The sequence below is a fragment of the Grammomys surdaster genome, unplaced genomic scaffold (assembly GCF_004785775.1).
Source record: "Grammomys surdaster isolate TR1022 unplaced genomic scaffold, NIH_TR_1.0 125460, whole genome shotgun sequence".
Lineage (NCBI taxonomy): Eukaryota > Metazoa > Chordata > Mammalia > Rodentia > Muridae > Grammomys > Grammomys surdaster.
The window spans coordinates 831663-840762 of NW_021620323.1; the positions used below are offsets into that span (position 1 = coordinate 831663).

A 9100-nucleotide genomic window follows, 5' to 3' on the forward strand; every position below is an offset into this window, starting at 1 on the left:
AACACATACTAGCCCAGTGATTGAAAATGGCAGCTGAAGTGCTTCGGTGGCACATTAATTTTTTCCTCTAAGTAGCCCAATTTTGTCATCGAAATGCAGAGAAATCCTATTTTCACTGAGTTTTACACCTTTAGAGATTTGTCAAATGCAAGATCATAGAAAACGAAGAACAATGCTTTCAAGGCAATTTTTGAATGATCACTAATAGCTCTCAAGGGCGATGTGTTTTCTCCATAATACTTTGCACTTAAAGCAAAGGAGTTAGATGCAATTCTCGTACAGGGGTCATAATTACAATCAATGACAACCCCCACCCCAATACTTCAGTACTTCTTTGGCTCCAGAACAAAGCAGATTAAAAAAAAAAAAAAAGCTATCATAAAATGATCACTGGGTGAAGCTCTCACCCAGTGGAAAGGCACTAAAAAAACTCATCTTGATCTGAAAACAATTACCACCCCATTAAACAAAAGACTAAAATATTTAGGCAATTAATGGTGGTAGGTCTTCCCCTCTTAAACTGGTCCATGAGAATTTATTTTCACTATTAGAAGCTAGGACTCCTAACCATTAGTAAATAATCCTTCCTTCAAAATAAGACTGTCAATTCCTGGTCAAAACCAAACATCACTGGTAAACCAGAGATTGGGGGTGGGGAGCTTACAATCTTCAACCATTCTGTTTGTCTTTAAAAATCAGTTTTGAGAAACTAACATGAAATAAATACAAGCAGTTTTCCCCAGAAGAAAAGAGTTTTCTCTCTTGACCTCTCTGCCCTCCACAAATGCCCCACAGACTAGTTTCTTATTTCCTTTTTCATTCAAGTTGTGAGCTGCTAAAAGAAATTCAGACAACAGAGAGCTCTACAGATGGGAGGAGATAAATAAATCGAATAAACTAGGTGTCCTTACTGGAAAACAACTTTATGCTAAACAAAAAAGGTGTCTAGTGTTTGATCAACTTTTAAAAATGAAAACAAAACTCTATCTAAATAGAATTACCTCTAGTTAAATACAAGTCATAAAATTTGAGTCTGTCACTTAGAAATGTTTTCCAAGCTGATACTCGTTTCAGAAGTTCTGTTAATAAAGCTCGTGTGGGCCTTTAATTTTCAACAAGATCTATTTCCTTTTTCTTCCCTATTAATTTAGCAAGTATATAAAAAAAAGTTTCCAATGTGTAGCAGTGAGTGTCTTATCACAGAATAGCTATTGTTGTATAGGCTAATTGGACGCCCTTCTAATTATGGTAATAGAGCAAAGTGCGTTAGGTTTTAGAGAAAACCGTTAGGTTACACAGTCAGGCTTTCTCAGTGCTCCACGAAGGGAACCCCAAAAGACAACAGGCAACAGAGAGAATCCTAAAACAAAAGGTCACCGTTTTCCTAGGAACAAACCATTTATCAATAGAAAATAATGGTCTTGCCATCTGCAAGGGCTCCAGAGCAACAGACAATGTTTTTTGGTTCATATAATTACAGAACAGTCAAAGTTCGGCAGCACAGCCTGATTCCCTCTTCCAGCTTGCACCCTTTACAATTCCCATTGCCCTTTGGGCCTCGGCTTGGAAGCAAAAGGAAGACAGGCTGCAGTTTTCTCAATTGAGCTGAAGCTAAGAAACCTTTGATATGCTAATCGCCCCCTTCAAACGGTAAGAATTCACACTTGCATTAATTCAAACAATTTGTGCAGCATGTGAAATGGCACCTCTTTTAAAGCGGAGCAACAAAGGGGGAGATGCGAGCTGTCTGAAGGAACTCAACAACAGAGCATGCGTTTCTGGGGATTCCATCACGCACCAGTTTACTGGACGGTGGAGGGAGGGAAGACAAAGTTCGAAAACACACCTGAACTTAAGCAGATTTTCTTAGAAGGCGTTTCTAAGATACTCAGTAAGCATCAAAGGACACTACATTTAGAGTTACCTTTGGCTAGGCTCGAGACAGTCCTATCCAACCTTGATGCTGTCACGGTCACCCCCAAAAACTTCTGTATTTCTGTGGACGAATTACTGCCTCTTTAGCGTTTGCTTCTTAAGGTTACCCGCCATGGACCCTGACTTAGCAAGGGAACTCCCAGCAGGCAATCATTGACCAAACGGGCGTGCCTTTCTTCAAGGTTGGAGCTAGAGTTATGCAGCGTCAATTTGGAGGGGCAGGCTCAAGACTTAGACTGCAGAGGGAGAAATGAATGAACCAACTACTGGGAACGCGATGCCTCTGGAGATGGGGAACAAGCAAAGGGATCTAGCACCGGGAAAATGCAGAAGATAAAGCAGCGGGGCGCGGGGAGGGGGGGGGGGCGGGAGAGCTCCTTGGAAACCTGGAAACCTGGTCTTTGTAACAGCAACCATCTGGTTGCTGCTGAAGCTCAGGCGCGCCCAGGCTGCATGGAGAAGCTGCTAAGCAGCCTGACACCTTTCGTAAAGCAGGAGGAAAACATTTCCTCCGTCTGAATCTGAGAAAGCATGGTTTGTATCTGGAGGAACGGAATGAAGGGGCCAGGAAAGGGGAAGAAGGAGAAAAGAGGAAAGGAGAGAGGGGAGAGGGGTCCCCCACACGCCAGGGAAGGGCTATGATGGGCAGCTCAGGACGCTGCTTTTGGAGGACAGGCTGGACCGAGGGGTCCAAAACACCCAGGAAGACGCACGAGCCTCGGCCTCTACTCGGAGCCAGTCCAGCACTCGCTAAGGCCTCCAGCGCTTTCTTCTAACCCAAAGCTTGCAGTTCAACGAAGAGAAAAAACTTTGCTGGTCCCAAGTGCACGAGTCCTGCATACTAGGGACTCCTCGTTGTGGATCTCCCCCGGTCAGTTTGGCGGACAGTCTCGGATTCAGGAGCCCACGCCCGCGACCCCAAGGGTCTCCCAGGCCTCGTGCTCCACCCACGACTACTTCTCCCCACTGCTTTCAACCTGAGGCTCGCACCAGACCCAGCAGGCTCCCCACCCCAAAGGCAGCCCGGGAGCCCACGCCCCTTAACTTCTGCTGCAGGCCCAGCGCGGCCCGCTGCTGCCCTCTCACTGCGGGTCCGGGAGCTTCTCTACCCTGGCTCTGGCCCGCGAGTCCCAGGGCCCCGCCACCCTCGGGCTCCGTTGCCGGGCTCCCCTGGCCTCAGCAGCCCACCGTCCCTAATCGCTGCCAGCCTCTGAACCGGCGCCGCCACATCTGGCTGTGCTTTGCTCTCATCCTCGCCTCTCCGCACCACCTGACCAACAAGAAACAACGGCCCGCAACAACTCATCCAAGCCCTCCCCCACTACCCCCTTCCCAGGGACTCGCTCCCAGCGACAACCTACGGACTAGTCCCCGCCGAGCCAGGGTCCCAACACCTTGAGCGGAACAACCCGAGTGCGCACTGGACAGTCCCCTCCCCAGCCCCGCTGCGTGAAGAACCAAGGGCACCTTCTGGTCCCTGTTAAGATTTTTAAGAAATCCGCCACCACCACCCCTAAAAAAATGCAAGGTTAGGCTGGAACTGGCTCGCAAACCTGAAACCCCCCTCCCCACCTTCTCGGTCCCCAGCAGCCAGCCTGATTCCCGAGAGCGTGACAATAGCCGCACGCGGCCCGGCGAGCGGGCTGCACCGCACAGAGTTCTGCAGATCGATGTCGGCGGGAAGGGCTGCGCACGAGTGGCCAGAGCCGGTCTATCGCGCGACACGGCCAACCTCCCGAGCCGTCAGCCCCATCGGGAGGCGCCCAGCAAACAGGTCTCCGAAGCCAGCACAGAGGCACATTGTTGGCGCTTACCTCGGTGTGCGAGCGCGCCCCGGGGGAGGGCCAATCTGGCGCGGGGAGCCGCGCGGGGACACCGGCGCGAGAGAAGGGCCGAGGCGACCGGCGCGGGGTGCTCCTGCTGGCTGAGCGCGCGCGAGGAGGCGGCGGCTGGCGGGCCGGACGCGGCGCCGCGCGGCTCTTCGGCGTGTCCTCCGGCTCGAGTCTCCACCGCCGTCAGCCGCCGAGTCCAGCCAAGCAGCCCAGCGGCCCGGGCGGCTGCCGGGGGCTAAGTCAACATCTTCCCGCAGTTTCCCACACGCCGCTCCGCGACACAGGGGGCTCTGCCCACACACGCGCGCGCCTACCGCTGCACGCTCCCTCCCGAGACGAAAAAAAAAATCAAAATTCAAAACCAAAAGATGCGGGGATGAGAGAGCACGGCTGGCGGAGGTGCGCCGACTCGGGAGTCCCCTAGCCGCGGCGGGAGTACGGCCGCCGGGGAGCGAGGCCAAGTCCGTCACTCAGTCCGGCGGAGCCCGGAGCGCGCGGGCAGCGCCGGCAGGACCTGCATCCGGCGCACGCGCCGCCCCTGCGGCCTGGGGCACGACTCTGCCGCCGGCCCGTCTTCACACGTCGGGTCTCCCGGCCCGGGGGGCGCGGGGGAGGGGGATGTGGATCCGCGGATACAGGAGGTGAGAAACTCGGGTTCGAGGAAAGCGACGGATGGAGCAGGGAAGATCCGCGCCGCTGCACAGCCGCGGAGGGAGGCTGGTCCCCTCAACAATCGCCAAGAATCCTCCGGTAAGCTCCCGATGGCGCTCGGGTACCTCTGCGTGCGGGTGCGCGCGCGTGTGTGTATGTGTGTGAGTGTGTGTGTGCTGAGTGTGTGTGAGCCGGGAGAGAGTGAGAGCTAGAGGAGAGCAAGGAGAGCAGGGAGCAAGAGGCGGGGAGCCCGAAGTCCTGACACGGACTCAGCTAGGGCTGAACTGGAGTCACCTCCTGCCTCCTCCTCCTCCTCGTCCTCCTCCTCCTCCTCCTCCTCGTCAGTCCCCACCCCCAGCCCCCTCAGCCCAGGACTGCTAATCATATAAACATATGAGCGCGGACCGCGGCGCAGCATCAGTCTCTCCCTCCCTGGTTTGCCAGCCAAGGGGCTTGTGCAAACTCTAAAGAAGACAGGCAGCTGAGTACAAAACGCGGAGCAGATAATCTAGAACTCATTGCGCCCAATGGCCATTTTCCACTCCATTGGAGCAGCTGCGGCAGCCGGGCGCCCGAGCGCGGGGAAGGAGCAGGAGGAGGAGCAAAGGGGAACACTTACAAGCGATCTAGCCTTTCGGGTGGCGGTGGCGACGGCCGAGCAGCCGCCCCAAGACTGGCCGGCCCGGGCTCGGCCCGGTGGGGCGGCCGCAGGGCTTTCCGGGAGGCGCTGGTGGCGGTGGCGGCGGGGGACGCGCGCACGGCCGCGGAACGCGCCCCAGAGGCGCCCGCGCAGGCTCGCGCCCCTCCCCTCTCCTCCCCCAGCAATCGGCTGGCGTACCTTCCCCAAGCACCCCCAGCCAGGTCCGGGGGTTCAGGATCCAGCATTCACCCTCTCTGCACCCCGCCCCCTCCCCTCCCCCGAACTCCACTCACAGCGCGCCCGCTGCTGCACGCTCTGCAGCCCGGGCGCACACACGCACTTTCCAAACATCGCTTTTATTTCGGGATCCCAGTGCAGGGGATCCGAGGGAGCTCGAGTTCGGGCCACCGGTGGCCGGGCTTGGGGCCTGCAGCTTGAGACCCGGCTCCCTGTGTCCCTCTTCCCCTCCAGGCCCAGGAGCTCCCTCCAAGCTTGGACTGCTCCTGGCGCTCTGGATGCGTGCTTTACCCACCCCGTCTCCAGGTTTTCTCTGCTCCGCGTGCCCCGAGCCGGAGGCCCCGAAACTTTTAGTTTCCGCAGCCCTCCTTTTGTGTGACTGCTCGCAGGAGAAAGGAGGTCTGTTCGCCGCGGCTGCCTCCGTCCGGCGGCGGCGCGCAGGGGACGCTCCAGGGCTAAGGCGTCTTTGATACCTGAGATTTCCGGCGTGCTCGTTAACGAAAGTTACATTTTTTTTTTTAATTGCGATGACTTTTTCTTTGTAGTTACATAGAGCTAGCTAAACTTTGACTTTATTGACTATATTTCACAAGAGCGTTCTGTTTGTTTTTGATTAAACTCACCAGGATATGCAACGGAAGGAAAGGAGACTGCAAGGCTTTGCTTGCTAGAACATTCACAGTCCTCTTAGGTCTGTTTCCCTCGTTTCCTCATATTGAAACCTCTCTTGTCCTCTCGAAACACTTCCTTGCCCCTCTCTGCTGACAGTGTCAGCAAAGGACAGAAACAAGCCAAGGACCAAACCACAACAGTACCATCGTGCTAGGAGAAAATAAATAAATAAACGTTTAAAAACTAGGTAAACGTCTACTGCCCGGGAGGTAAATAAATAAATAAAATCTGGATTTTCTTTTTAATTATAAGGTTTCTGAGCAGAAAGCAGCAAGTTTCTCAGTGAGTTCCTAAACTCCCGAGTGAGCTAATGAATGCAGCCATTTGCCTTCGAGAGGCTAATTCCCCCAGGTTGGAGACCTCTAGAGAAGTGGGTGAAACTTGAGCTTGTTTGCTTTCAGAAACAATATGTACTTTTTGTTACTGCGGGTAAGCTGCCGTCACCACACTTCGGAAATCATTCCAAACAATGTTATTAAAATGTCAACAGGAGATTGCTCCGAAGACTCGAAGATTCTGAATATCAATTAGCATTTGCATTTTGTCACAAAGCCAAATATTTGCAGCACTAAAATCATTCAAATACTGGTCAAATGCGTTCTTGACTGGAGAAAACCTGAAGGTAAATGTTCATGTATCCAAATCACTGACACGTTACCATGCTCAGATTAGAGAGTCTCCTGTGACCTCGTATTTTCTACTGGATGAAGGGTGCTAATAAAATGAGGAGTGCCAAGAGTACCTGTGCTTTAAAGGACAGACACTCTTCACTTGGAATTTCTTTGACACACCAGTTCAAATACCATCCACGCAGAATTAAAATAGCCTGGAAAATACACACCTTCACAGAGCTCGTGGAAAACTTTACAAGTGTGCGTAGGTTTGCCACTAGTCAAAGGCTGTACAAGGCTCTGGTCCACCTAGTAAAGTTAAGTCAGCCTACTTAAAGTAGCTGAAAAGAAGGAAGACAAATGCTTCTCAGACATCAAAAATCGTTAATATCACATTCCCCTCTTTTAAAAAAAATGTCTTATTTGTGAGTGTAAAACACAGTATGTCAAACTACTAATAATTTGCATTTGCCAAAAAAAATTTAGCCGTTCTTTTGTTCAGCTTTGAAGGTTTTCATTCATCTGGCCTGATTCACAGGAAGCCCCAGTGAGTGCACAGACCCGTCTAATCCTATTTTCTTTGGGGAAGCAAAACTTAGCCTGAAGTTTTTATTTAGTGAGCTTAGTGAGTAATCAATAGACATTTTTGCCTGAATTAAGCTGGCCATATGTTGGCTCGTTTATTTAATTCTTTCAGAAAGAATCTCTCAAAGAAACCACTGTCTACATTTCATAGGTCTGATATTCTTTGATGCCCAAGACATAAAGTGAGTCACTGTCCACTATGTTTCTAAGGAGACAGCATCACACACACACACACACACACACACACACAGAGGAAAATTTGCCAAAAGTGAGTTAACACTCTAGGAAATATAAAATGACCCATAAGCATTTCCAATCTTGAGTCAATAGGGTGTGTATTTTCTACAACTCAAAGGTTCAAAATGTTTTCACCATAAGAAAACTTGCTATGCCAGCACACACACACACACACACACACACACACACCTAGCAATGTGTCTTCTCCAAGATGTCTTAAATATTTAGAAATTTTAAATTCTTACTTTCTTCTTTATATACCATAAGAAAGAATCAATTCAATTGAAATGGTCAAGATGAAGCTGTTAGCCAGAGCCCTGACATTGAAAGGGAGCCATTTTTGATACACTCCACAGATCCTGTTTGCACCCAGAAAACATAACATACCTGATACTTCACGACTATTCAAAACGCAATCTATAGCATTACAGGTGTTGTGGTCATAGAAAAACATGAGCGGGGTGTTAGTGTCTACAGGTGTGAGCAGCACCAGGAAAACTGGAGTGTATCACTCCTTCCTCAAATCCAACGGATCCAACTACTCAATATATATTGTTATTTAAGTAATGTCGAAATCATTGACTTCCCCAACATACTCGCTAATTGTTTTTGTTTTTAATAGATTCTACAAAGGACAAAGAAACACCCATTTCCATTTGTTTTATGTTAAATCAACATCTAGCCACTCATGGTGATTTCATTCAAAGCAAACAGAAGGAATTCATTAGCTCATGTGGTGGGAAAGATTGATGGGCTTCAAACGTCTTACCATACATGTTTTCCCAACTGCAGAAACGCATGTTTTTAATTTAAACAACCTCAAGAAACTAGAGATTATTCTATTCAATGGGGTCATGTATTTCTGATACCGAAATCAAGTTAATTTTCAAAGCTATTTGCCATCCCTGTATCTTTGTTTACAGGGAAGCCATCAGGTACTTGTCAAAATAGAAGTCTGAATAGTAACAGTTTAGGTAAGAAGCTAATGGCTTTGAAGAAATATGAAGATAGTCGTAGTGGCAAAATATTGTGATTGGTATAAGCCAGTAAGTCCAGTCGGCGAGTGGCTTCTTCATTGTCTTGCTGGAGCAAACTTGAATATAAATCAACTAAGTCTAAAAGGGGCTGCACAGGGCTTCGATGGAGAAGATGCTGGGACTTGCCTGTTGGTGACGTGACCTGGTGACTCTGAATTCCACTGCTGAAGAGAACTGTCTCAGAAGGAAAGCTGGATCTGTCATAAAGAACACATTTTTACCTCAGAAGGTGAAAAAAAAAGTGTGGAATAAACCAGGCATAGTGGTGACACCTAATACCAGCTCCTGCAATGCAGAGGCAGGCAGATCTCTGTAAATTCAAGGCCAGCATAGACTACATAGTAATTCCCAGGACAACCAGAGCTACATAGTAAGATCTTGTCTCAAAAAAGAACAACAGGGACTGGAGAGATGGCTCAGTGGTTAAGAGCACTGACTGTTCTTCCAAAGGTCCTGAGTTCAATTCCCAGCACCCACATGGTGGCTCACAACCATCTGTAATGGGATCTGATGTCCTCTTCTGGTGTGTCTAGAAACGGCTACAATGTACTCATAAATAAAATAAATCTTAAAACAAAACAAAAGAACAACAACAACAAAGAAAAGAAAAAGTATGTAAAACTGTTTCACGTTCTATTTCAAAACTTGGAGCAAAATTAGTTA

The 9100-nt window shown here is 49.6% G+C and overlaps 1 protein-coding gene across 6 annotated transcripts in view; it reads right to left on the reverse strand.

Moving 5' to 3' along the window:
* The window catches only part of Adgrl2 (adhesion G protein-coupled receptor L2), a 176354-nt gene extending 170648 nt beyond the window's left edge, over positions 1 to 5706 (reverse strand). For 3 of the 6 annotated variants that reach the window (XM_028786262.1, XM_028786261.1, XM_028786266.1), the window contains exon 1: positions 5591 to 5706. The gene's annotated coding sequence lies outside the window, so the exon portion shown is untranslated. The remainder of the gene's footprint in view (positions 1 to 5590) is intronic. The other 3 variants (XM_028786264.1, XM_028786267.1, XM_028786265.1) reach the window with 1 other exon arrangement.
* Between the last annotated feature and the right edge of the window lie 3394 nt (positions 5707 to 9100).